Here is a 12434-nt window from a genome sequence, read left to right on the forward strand (position 1 = left end):
TGTATATATATATATATATATATATATATATACACACACACACACACACATGCAACAAACAATACTTTAAAGTGCAATGTTTTTGAACAGTACTTATCTATACATATTGAAATTAATAAAAAAATTCACTTTAAACATTATTTATAATATATACTTAGAAACATATGTATAGTTCAATTAATATTTACCCCTGTAATGTTTACTTTCCATGATAACCCCATTGAGTCACTTATGTCATGTAGATGTACTTTGTAAATTACCACTTAAATTGCAAGTAAAACAGTAGATATATAGTTCTTGAGAATGAAGGAAGCCGAAACTTTGGGTAAGAATAATTTTTTGCATCTGGAGTATGTGGCTGTAATCTTTTTACTAGATTTATGTTGTACTCGCTATATAAAACTGGAACAATCACATTGAAATGCAGAACTGGAATTCTGTGACAATATTTAATCCTGTCACAAAATAACAATTTCAAAAAAACAGAAAACAATATGTACAAATATCAATGCAAAACTTATAATGCGTGTGAATACATATACATATTTTATAATAACAAAAATAGCTTATGATATGCACACACAAAATAGAAAGTGCAATATTCACAAATGTTTATACTACACATTTTACTCTCAAAAGCAATTAAGGATAATATTTAAGTTTGCTTTACACTTGGCAGATACCTAGAAAACCTTTACTTAGCATTTGGAAACAATTTACTCACAGAATTATTCCAAATTCATTTTACTTGCTGACCCTTTTGGCTTATATAAATAATCTTAATTCATGTTATATTTTCTTTGCAAATCATTTTGGCTTATTCAAGTAATTTTAATTCATATTACACTTTACTTATGAACCATTTCAGCTTATCCAAGTAATCTTAGTTCATATTACACTTTACTTGGGAACCATTTTACCTCATACTGGTAATCTTAGATCATATTACATTTACTTGGAAACCATTTTGGCTTCTATAAGTAACCTTAGTTCATATTACATTTTACTTGAGAACCACTTCAGCTAACACAAGTAATTTCAATCTTACTTTTTACATCGCTAATATTATGGTTTATGCATGTAATGACGGCTCATCTTATTTTATACTTCAGGAAAACTTTGTCTAATATAAATAATTTCAATTAATAGTATACTGTATTTGAAAAATCTTTGTGACTTACAAAGATAGTCTCAGTTAATCTTACACTGTGCTCAGAGAACACTTCAGTTGTACAAGTTCAAAAGCGTTATTAAATATCTGATTATTTAAACAAGATATTCAAATAGGTAGAAGAAATTAAACACTTCGTCTATTAGCAGAAAAACATTTAAGAAAGTACGATAAAATAAAAATCTAAAAGCTTAAAAGTAAAATTTTGATCTACGGGTATCAGATGAATTGCTTTTATATCCAAAATAAGTGATATTTTACCTATGTCAAATGAAATGTTCTATGTTAAAAAATATTACAAAAAGATTATGGTTTAGGAACGTTAGAATAAGGTTTGAGCTATGGGTGTCAGGTTATGTGTTTTTATGTCCACAAAAAATGACAGAGAAGGACTTTATTTATGGAAGTGCTATGAATACATTAAATTAAAATCGATTTAACAACATCAAATTTCAAACATTTTGCTGAATTTTGTCATCTTTTGGAATCAAGAAAACAACTTTATAAGAAAACAAGTTAACTTTATACAGATCCATGATTTTAAAAAGTTACCTAATCTTTCAAGATTTTACTGCTGAAATGGTTTTATACTTAAAGGAGGTAGAATAAGATAATTTGAAGAAGAATGTGTAGTGTTTCCTGATGTTAGCTTGGGAGATATAATAATCAGGTAAAGGATATTTAAAACAAAGATTGTTTTCTATTACAAATGTATAATGACTGAATGATTTTTTTTTCTAATTTTCTTTGCTATTCATTAATGATTTAAAACGACTTTTCCCATGGCTAAATTTTAAACTTTTATTCTTAAACTCTTCTACTAAAGTTGCTTGTTAAGATTAATTATTCTATACCATATTTACCTTTCCATGTGAAATATAATGTTTTCATATACAACTGCATGGTACTTTTAAAAAAATTCTAGTATACACAAACTTGAACTTTATTGATGACCAAAAAAATTTACAGAGATTCCTTTATGCTGAGTTTCCTAATTTGAAAATATTAAAGTTACCTCTCTGGAAAAGTATAGATAGATATCTAGCTCCAAGTATCTGTGCTGGATGAATCAAAAGTGCATATCCTGTTAGAAAGTTATCATTAACATAGAGAAGTTCTGGCCTTCAGTTTTCAAATGGGTTTGTGATATAAACCAGACAAAAAAAACAGACTAGGATCTATTTACAGAATGAGAATTATTCTTCTATAACATCCTCTATATAACATTATAAATAGTACCATGTTCATACAAGACTTCACCCAAATCAATCAGTTCTGAGAAAGTCATAAACAGCTGCACTAAAGATACCTGTGCACAGAAACTTACCTGCATGCAATAATGTTAAAACTTCCAGTTCATCAACATTAAATTCATTTTATACATAGAGACAGACTCTACTGTTAACTTCCAGTCCAGTAAACATCTAATGCCAAACTATATTCACAAAAAATGCTCTCTCATATTTACTATTATCCAAAGTTGTAGAAAAGTATGTTGAAGGTTGTAAAACTTTACAGAAAGATACACAATTTGTTGTGGTGATTAATTTTACAAAAATCTTTGTTGAAAAAAAGATGATTTTAAATATGTAGAAAGCTATACCAACAAGATGTGATATCTGGTTTATGACTCATTCACAATTTTTGCCATTTTCACTCACATAAGCTGCAGAGAGAAGCTCACGTATACTTTCAAAAAATATCAAAGGACATCACTTGCTATGAGCAAATAATTGGCAAAAGCACCAACCAACAGCAGCTTCAGCATTCAAAACATGTCTTTTCTGGTACCTATTCATAATGACTAATGTCCAATAGTGTATTTTTATAAAATTTCACTATTTCATATATATGCACTTTCAGAGACTGAAAGCAGGTGGAGTCACAAAAAAAGCACACATTTTGTATGTTCATGAAAACTGCAGAAGTTGTAAATAAACTAAACAACACGTGTTTTATTTTTACAATTCATAAAACAGACAGGTATTTTTGTGTATCTAATCACTGTTTCAGAGTAATAAGAACAGTAGCAGTTTCTGTATTTCAAACAACAACATAACTCTTCACCACCAAACAAGGTACTGGAAGACTATTTGTTAGACACCAAATACTTTTCCTTTCGTTTAAAATAAACAGAAGTGGAAAGAGTACAGCAAAGATATGGTTACTCATGACATGTTTCACTTACAGGTAAACTAAGTTTTCTATATATATCTATAGCAAAAAAAAATCTACATAAAATATACAATTTCTTAACTTCACTAGTCATTGCAGTAACATAATGTGAAAATGCATTTCCAGTAGATACTTCTTCATTCAAAATAGCTTGATTCCTTTGTGCATCTGCCTACAAGATTTGCATGCCTTGAGTTACCTCCCACATAAAAAACTTGGGTTTAACGTAAACTTGCACTAGTGTACAATGTCATCATGATGTGACATTAGCCCTCCTCCAACAGAAAAACAACATAATCTTTTTGTGCAGTAGCTTCTCCTAAGCACTTGTGTTCAAATTAACTTTATTCTTAAATGAGACAAAACAAAAGTGGATTGGAAGCAGAGATGGTGGGTAGGAAAGTGTACAGAGTTGAGTATTTATTGGAAATACATTTTCATTTAAGGAAAATGTTAACATCCAAGATGATACCTCACTTCTTCACACAGAATAACTAGAATCTCACATTGAAATGGTGGAGAGGCTGGAGCAAACATTAAGTCTATATGAGCTCTTTTCAGAAAGGGCCTGAAGGTAAAGCCCATGGATTGTGACACCCAATGACACGGGCTCCATAGACACACACCTGCATCTCATCCAGGATATACTCTTTGCCTGGAAGGAAAAGCAAAAGAAACCCAAGTGTTGCAGGGATAGGTTTATTGTAGCATGACCATCTAAGCAGTAGCACACAAGTGGTCAGCAAGTCAAGAACTGTAGCGTGGCTAGAGCATGATCACACCATACAGTGTGTCTGACCTAGACTCAACTGGACAGACTGGTAAGGAGTGATGAACACATCTTGCAGCAGGAGGAGAGCTGTTTCAAGGATGACCCACACTGCCCTACTTCCCACCATATCATGCTGTACACAATCAGTGAGGAAGTCTCCAAGGTCTGTCACCCAACAGTTAGGAACGACTCCACTTGAAAAAGTGGGGGGGGGGATATCAGCCACCTGGTGGGATCCTATTAAAGGAATGAAAGTGTGCCTACCCTTCTCAAAGAAGGTGTGTGGATTGAAGAACATTGACTGGAGAGAGTCTAACTCCCACAAGAGAAGAAGCTGATGTGATGAAATGTGAAAGAACCAAATGAAAATGACCAGTGTTAAGAAGGAAATATACCTTAAGAGAAATAAGGTATAAGGAACATGAAGCCAACAGCTTGAATGGAGCACATGCGAAAGTGTAGAATACCACATTAAGGTTCCAGTCAGGCATGGGAGTAGGATGAAGAGGTCAGAGAAGAAGGAAGAGTCTGAATAAAGTGGAGAGGATAGGAGAAGTAAAACCAGGCAGTAATGGAAAAGGTGCAAAGAATTTGATAAATCTGCTCAAAAACCAGCAATGGTGGAGATTGACATTTCAAGATCAAACAACCACGTGAAAAAGGCTGAAAGATGGGCCAAAGTAAGACAGCCCAGAGGATGGGAGTAGCAGATGGACCAAAATCAGAGAAAAACCCACTTCTGTTGATAGACAAGCAGATTTGAAGGACAACAGGAATGGAATATATAAAAAAAGCTATTTGGTTGAAGAGGCTAGCCCTGCAAGCAATGGACCAGACAAATCCCCACATGAAGATGATGGGTTGCCATTCCTTGGTGTGTGGTTGGAGCAAGAGAGAGTGGAAACAGAACAGAAGAAGAGGGGAACTGGTGCAATTGATGATGCAAAGGAAACCAGGGCTGAACTGGCCAAAGGGATGCCACCAATAGGATCAGATAAGGAATATCATATTTCAAACTGATGACAAAAGGGGTGATGAAGGCATCAATGAGAGGCATGTCCAACTGTAAAGAAACCCAATGAAAAATCTGAGAGTAAAGAGACTACTCCATGAGTAGAATTCTGTCTGCCCAAAAGAGGTCATCCACCAATAAAATGAAAACCCCTGGCACATGACAAGCTATGAGATGAAGCAGATGGGAATAAGCCCAAAACAACACGTCCAATACACAGAAGTAAAGAGTCTTGGAATGAGTACTCCCTTGATATTTGATATAAGAAATAACTGTGGAATTGGCAGATTGAATCAAAACCAACTGATTCACAAGAAGATGGAGGAAATGGGAACTTGCTTGATGGACTGCAAGAAGTTCAAGTATTTTAATGTGAAATTAATGCTCCTGCAGAACACACACCCAAATCATGACATCTTTCAGAAACATGCCCCAGCCCAACAGAGAAGCATCTGTAAATAGATGTAGATCCAGTTGGGGGGTAGCAAGGAAATGCCCACTGTCATACAGACACAATTAGATGTACCAAATATTAGGCAGGCATGAGAAATGACATGAAAGACTTGACAAACCAGCACAACCAAGCAGCCTCCTACAGAGAAAGCCAATTATGATAACGAACCTCAGCCCCTATTCATAGACTTGGCAGGCAAATGTTCCCATGGTTCAAATGAAGCCATAAAAATATAGTGCCAAATGGAAGACCACAGAACTGGAAAATTCGGACCCAATGGATGAATCATAGAAAATGCCTGGAGGATGGAACAGTCAAAATGTGTAAATAGGCATCTGAAACATCAACCATGGTCATCCACAGACCTGGTAAAAAAGAACCACTAGAGAGAAAAGAAACAATCCATATGGAACCGAGGGAATGACAAGAAACTGGTTGTGAGATGATAGGTTGATAACCAGATGCTGGTCCCTACAAAGAGCAAGAGAAATATTCTCCTGACGGCAATCTTGGCCCAGAGATTGAAGATCACATCCTGAAGATAAAAGAGAGTGGAGGGAGGAGGAGGAAAGGAAACTGAAAAAAGGGGAAAAGGAAGAAGGCAACCAAAGGCTTTTGAAGAGAGACAGATGGGTCCCACATGGCCAGACCCAATATGGTAGTTATCAATGAGATGAACAATGAGCCTGATGTTAGGAAGCAGAAGAACAAAAAGAAAAAGGCTGGGAAGCAGGAATGGGAAATGTGGAATCAGCAGACCTAGGAGCAAGAACAGAAGGGCATGGTGAGAAAGACGAGAAACTAAAATAGACGAGGAGGAATGATGCCGAGCCACCTCAGCCCATGTCTCCAGTGAGTCAGGAACACCCACAAAAACCTCAGGGCAAAGAAAAGAAGCCCAACAAAAATCACAGAGATAAGTGTGAGTGAGGCATAAGTTAGCTAGGAGAGCATCCCATCCAAACAAGACCGAACATCAGAGAAACCCAATGAGAAGGGATAAAACAGAAGAATTATGGGCCAATGTGGTGAAAAGAAGAAAATATATCTTTCCAGAAATCTCCTCCAGAGTGATGATGAGCCTCAGAAATAAGGTGAAGTGACGAGAGATAACACAAGAAGGTGATAAGAAAGAGATAAAGGCGTGAAAACTGAGCACTAGAAAGAGAAATAAAAGTTAAGGGATAAAGATGTGACTAGAGCAAACCTTGGTGAGAGAAATATCCAGTCAAAATCATAATTATCTTGGTCATGTTCAAATTGGGAAGAAGGAATGGCAGCTCAATGGACACGAAGAGGAAGCCCAGTGTGCAAGAAGGAACATACAACACATTGAGCAATGACTGTCATGTCCCCATCCGGCAATGAGCATGCAGTAACCACTAGATACAGGTCCCACATTAGGGACATCTACACTATTACAGGATGAAGTGGAAGTTATTGTCACTTTAGTCATAATGGCAGGTAATCACCAAATGTTTTTTGGGAGGTTTTTTATCAAAATGAAATTAAAGAAGCCACACTGATTATGTGAAACACAAACATTAAACCAGGTAAACTTGAACAAAAATTAACTCATCATAAACAATCGCATATCACAAGTAATTGATTAACAACTTTTGAATATATCTACCAAGGAAAAGAATGAAGTTAAATCAAGTGCAAATGCTTAAGGGGAAATACTGAGAAAGGAGGTTATGTTTCCCATCTATTGGTGGAGGGCTATCATCACATGATGATGACATCATGCACTAGTGCAGTTCACGTTAAACACCTTTTTAGATAGAAGTTAGCTCAACACTAGTAGCATGTAAATCTCATGGACAATTGCATGAAGGATTTGAGCTATTCTGTGTGAAAAGGCAAAATATTGTCTTGGAAGGTAACTTTTTCATTTACTATTCCATACTTTTATAGCTCTAATTTAGCATTTTTCAACCTTTTGAATAACCAGGACCAGGTTGCTGCCTCCCTAAACTGTCAGAGTACAATGATAAATTAATACAATTTATGTGAATATTCTGTCAGTTTTTTGTTTGTTTGTTTTAATAAAATCACATAGACCAGCATTGGTCTGAAGACTGGTGGTTGAGAAACTCTGCTCTACCTAACTTGTATCTCATGAGATATTAAAGGCTTCAACTTTCTTTTAGCAAGAGATGAGATGAATTAATAAAAAGACAGTACATTTGTGCCACCTGTTATACTCTATGTCATGAATGCAACAAAACTTTGGAAAGCTATAAAGGTAGCTACATAAAATCATTTTATATTTTAATCTGTGGCACTTCATACCAACACTTTACACACCTGAGAATGTTCAGTTTTTCTTAGCAAAATTAAACCTATAATATTAATACATCCCAATGTAATATTATTTACACAAAAACTTCTTGAATAAGAAACAAATCATTACTGGTTTGAGCAAGCTTTTTAATTAACCAGGAATATCAGGTCTGAAATAAGTCATTTAACCCTTTTGCTGCATAGTTGGGATGTATTTGAATAAACATTTATACCCACTGACTGTGAAATTAAAATTTACCCCACAACTATGAAAAAAGTTTCCCTCTACTGCAACATGCGAGAATGTCCCCCTGTACTTGAAACAATCGCCAAAGCTGCATGTGTGCTGCCATCTGTGTTCTACACCATTAAATTTGGATGTTTGTCTCTCATTACAAAATTACCAACTTTGCAGGAACACACAAAATCTATATAGAGACAGCTTATTTGTATCTTGGATGTAAATAATTTGTTTTGTATTTTGTAATGATTTTGGCTTCTTAATGACTTAGTTTTGTCTATATTTATGCCATTTACTGGAGAACACTTTTCTTTTAATTTTCCTCAATTTTTTGTTTCAATCATTATTTTCCACTATCCAATACGGCTTTTAAGGAATATTACTGTCAGATATTGAAAAAGTAACACAAAGGGTCAAATTCATACTTTTATTTTTTGGTGGATAATTGACACTTTTTGGGAATCAGCCTGAAAATTAATTGCACAGTGAAAGAGTTAAACAAACAGAAATAATTAAGCTGTTACTTTAAATACAGAAAATAAAAATTATTACACAATTTCATTAACAATGTTGGTATGATGTCTGCTGTGCATTGCAAACATCTTTATCTTCTTTTCCAATTAAACTAAATAAGCCTGAAGTTTTGTAGTTTATATTTATGTACACATTACCAAAATTTCATTATATAAGATAATACAATAGTTTCCCAGTATTTTATAGCTTGATAAAGAATTCCTAAAATTACTACTCACAGCACAGTATGAAGTTTGAGAAAGTTATTAAATTTCACTGAAGATTAGCCAAGTATTTTTAAATCATCCATGTTTCAGTTTCAACAGTTTAGAAAAAAATTACTTGTAATATGTTGATGCTCTTATTTTTAGAACAATCTGAAATTTAAAAGAAATTGCTACCTACAATTTCTTTCCAATAAGCAATGACTGACATCAGCTTTTGCATACAATAATAATGGAGTAATTAAAAGATCCTGTCATATCTTTACAAAATGTACTGGAAATAGAAGAGAATTTCAACCTGACTATCACAACTTTGGTTTACTTGTCGTAGACTGGCTTTTCACACACACAAATATCTTCTTAAAGGCAGAATCCATGTGTTCACTATAACTGTTAAACAATCACCTCCAGTTTATCAATTTACTGAATTTATACATCCAAGCAGTGTTGATAATTAGCTTTTATTGTTTTGCTCTAGGAATGAAGAGATCTTTTTCTATGACTAGTATGTAACAGTGGTCTAATGACTGTCTTTTAACTTTTTTTCACCCACTCTCCAGGGCTCGTCCATATGCATCAGTATCCACAGAAAATGCCAGTTTGTGATGCATTGCGTACTTTCCAGTCCAGAGACGTGCAGTTCTTTCAAATGATTTTCTATCTTCATTATAAAGCTTCCCCACTTCTGGTTCCATACACACATAGCAATATGGGTCTGTTAACAAGGACTGAATGCTAATTAGAACCTAAAACAAAGAAATGTACACAAGTAAGAAATATATGGTTATCAATGCTTCACATAATGACATGATCCAGTTTATGGGTACAGGCATAATAATACACAACACATATATAGCACATGTGGCCAATTTAGATAAACATGGTACGTACTTCAATATTTAAAAAACATACAGATTTCAATTAATTCTAAACACAGAAAATACTTTGTATAACAATGAAATACAAGTCATATTAGTTTAAAACAAAAAAAAAGACAACCCTGGCTCCATCCCCCCTTAACTCAAAAGGTCAATGAAACAGAATGACAGTAACTATAACTATATATGGGCTTGGACCAATGCAAATAACTTAAACAGGGTTCAAAATAAACAAAAAAGACAAAACATTTGACCACAAGGTATAGTACTTTTTGTACTGTTTAATTAATTTAAGTGAATAATGAAATTTCCTTGTATAATTAGGTATCTGCAGTTCTAATTTAATACTTCATTTTTACATAAAACACTACAAAATTATATACAAAATTCCTTGTATAATTAGGTATCTACAGTTCTAATTTAATACTTCATGTTTACATAAAACACTACAAAATTACCACATGACTAAAAGAAATCACAAACTTATCATCTACAAAAACATAATACAACAAATTTAATATACACTATCCTTCCAAAAGTATCTGGACTTCCCCTTTAAGGCAATGCACTGGTCCTCCCGGGAAGCTGAGCTGCCTCCACTATAAATGTTGTTTAGGAATAGTAGAATGCAAAATCATTCAAGCTGATATTATTTGAGATGGGAGTCTTGTTGAATGCCATGTGCAAAAATCAGTATATGTGATCAGTGCCATGTCTGACCATCCCAGGTGCACTATACTTGACATCATCAGAAAATATGAAGTCAACTGGACTGTCCAAGCAAACCTTTACATCAGAATAGGACAGACGTGCACTTGTACAAGTGGTGAGCATTTGTGGGCAGCCAAACTATGACCGATGACCAGACCATCAACGTGCATTTTACAACAAACATTGCATGAACATAGGTACTCTGGGATGGATGGAAAGAGGAAACCATAGATTCAAACATAATCTGGAGGATGAGAATCAGATCATGTTATTCTAAATTGGACTGGGCAGAAATGTGTGTGTATCCAGTGAAGGTGCAAAGTGCAATAGCATCTTACAGACTCTCAGTACCAGTAGATCCTGATAAAGCACCTTCTGGGAGCCATGTCAGGTTTGTGGTACAGCAGTAACACAATTCTCCCTGTTATACCATGCCTTCAGTTCTATTAAAGGTTGGTTTGTCATTGCATGCTTCAAACAGTTGTTCATAGTCCTGATTTGAACATTTGAAAGCTGTATAGTAAATAACAGTGTCAGAATATTTTAGGATGCTAGTTGATAGCATGCCTCATATGAGTTCAAAAATAATTTCGGCCAAGTGGATGTCTACACAGTATTAGAGCCTCTGAATACATAAATACCAGGATATTGTAATACCCAGATAAGTTTGGTAGGGCAATGTTTACATGTATATACAAATGATGTTAGAAAAATCCCCTATCATATCAAAATATTCTATCACACCAATTTACACTGTTAATTAGGATATATTTTTGTTGCAACAATCAACCAACACAATTACTGATTTACTGTAGAGTATAGAGCAAGTGGGTTCTATATTTCATAGCTGCTATTCAATAAAGTAATCTTAACTTAACTGTCTGACATCCACACTTAAACTTCACAAACTGAACACCCACCCACCTTAGAAATAGTTAAAGCAAGACTCCAGTTATGAGTGATTGAATCTAATCCAATATCTCCATGGCGACTCACATTAGGGTGAAAAACTTTGGTGATAAATCGAACAACAGGAGGTTTCATGGGATAACTAAAACATTTTAACAGGAGTAAAAATGAAGGCATTATTTGCAGTTTTCAATACAGCTTACATGTGAGAAAATGTTTTCATTAAAATTTATAATACAGTAAAAATCATGCTTAGAAAATGTTTATTAACCCTTTCGATATGAGTCACAGGTGAATGTCATCTAGTTTGTTGACTTGCATTCAAAATTTTATTGAAATACTATTTCATGAATTTATGTCAATTAGTTTAGTATCAAACTGTAGAACTATACATTAACCAATTTGTTAATTTAAAAGTAAATATTATAAAAACACAGATAAACATAGATTTTTGTGTCACGTGGTATGTTGAATGCAGCACTGGTTCAAATTAGATGTTTGTGAAGTCAAAATACTAAGTTTGTAGTTTCATATGAATTAGAAACTTAAATTACAGATATTGACAAGCTAGAATATAAAATAAGAAGGTCTTGTCTTTTCTATTTGCTAAGATATTGCTCACGTAATAAATCAAACATAGTGGCACCCCACTCACCTTCCATTTTTGGAAATGCTCCCTTATAAACACTTACTTCTATATATGACATGAATGACCAATCAGAAGCTCAGAATGTCCCCTAAGCCTTTCTAATGTACCTAGTGTCATGTCTTTCTTTTAAATCAAGATTTCAATGAGGTAGGTTGTGTCTTTAGTCTGCTCGAAATTTCATATTTTTTTATACCCAAATACAGCTTAGTTACTACGTTTGATAAATTACAGCACAATTCTATGGTATTGATGTAGTTATTTTTGATTTTTTAGTTATTCAAAAGTATATATAAAACCTAAAAAATATTTTGTTTCACGTCCTTCACGTGCAAAATTTTTAAAGGCTTAGCAAAGTATGACAAGCAGCAACCGAGTACAAAGGTTGTAACTAGAAGAGATAATTGTTTGCTTTACTTCTTTATTTACTATTCTCTGTTTT

At 34.0% G+C, this 12434-nt stretch overlaps 1 pseudogene; it reads right to left on the minus strand.

Annotated features, from left to right (window-relative positions):
• Positions 1-29: 29 nt before the first annotated feature.
• The window catches only part of LOC106475068, a 25921-nt pseudogene continuing 13516 nt past the window's right edge, over positions 30-12434 (minus strand).

This window comes from Limulus polyphemus, unplaced genomic scaffold, assembly GCF_000517525.1.
Source record: "Limulus polyphemus unplaced genomic scaffold, Limulus_polyphemus-2.1.2 Scaffold144, whole genome shotgun sequence".
NCBI lineage: Eukaryota > Metazoa > Arthropoda > Merostomata > Xiphosura > Limulidae > Limulus > Limulus polyphemus.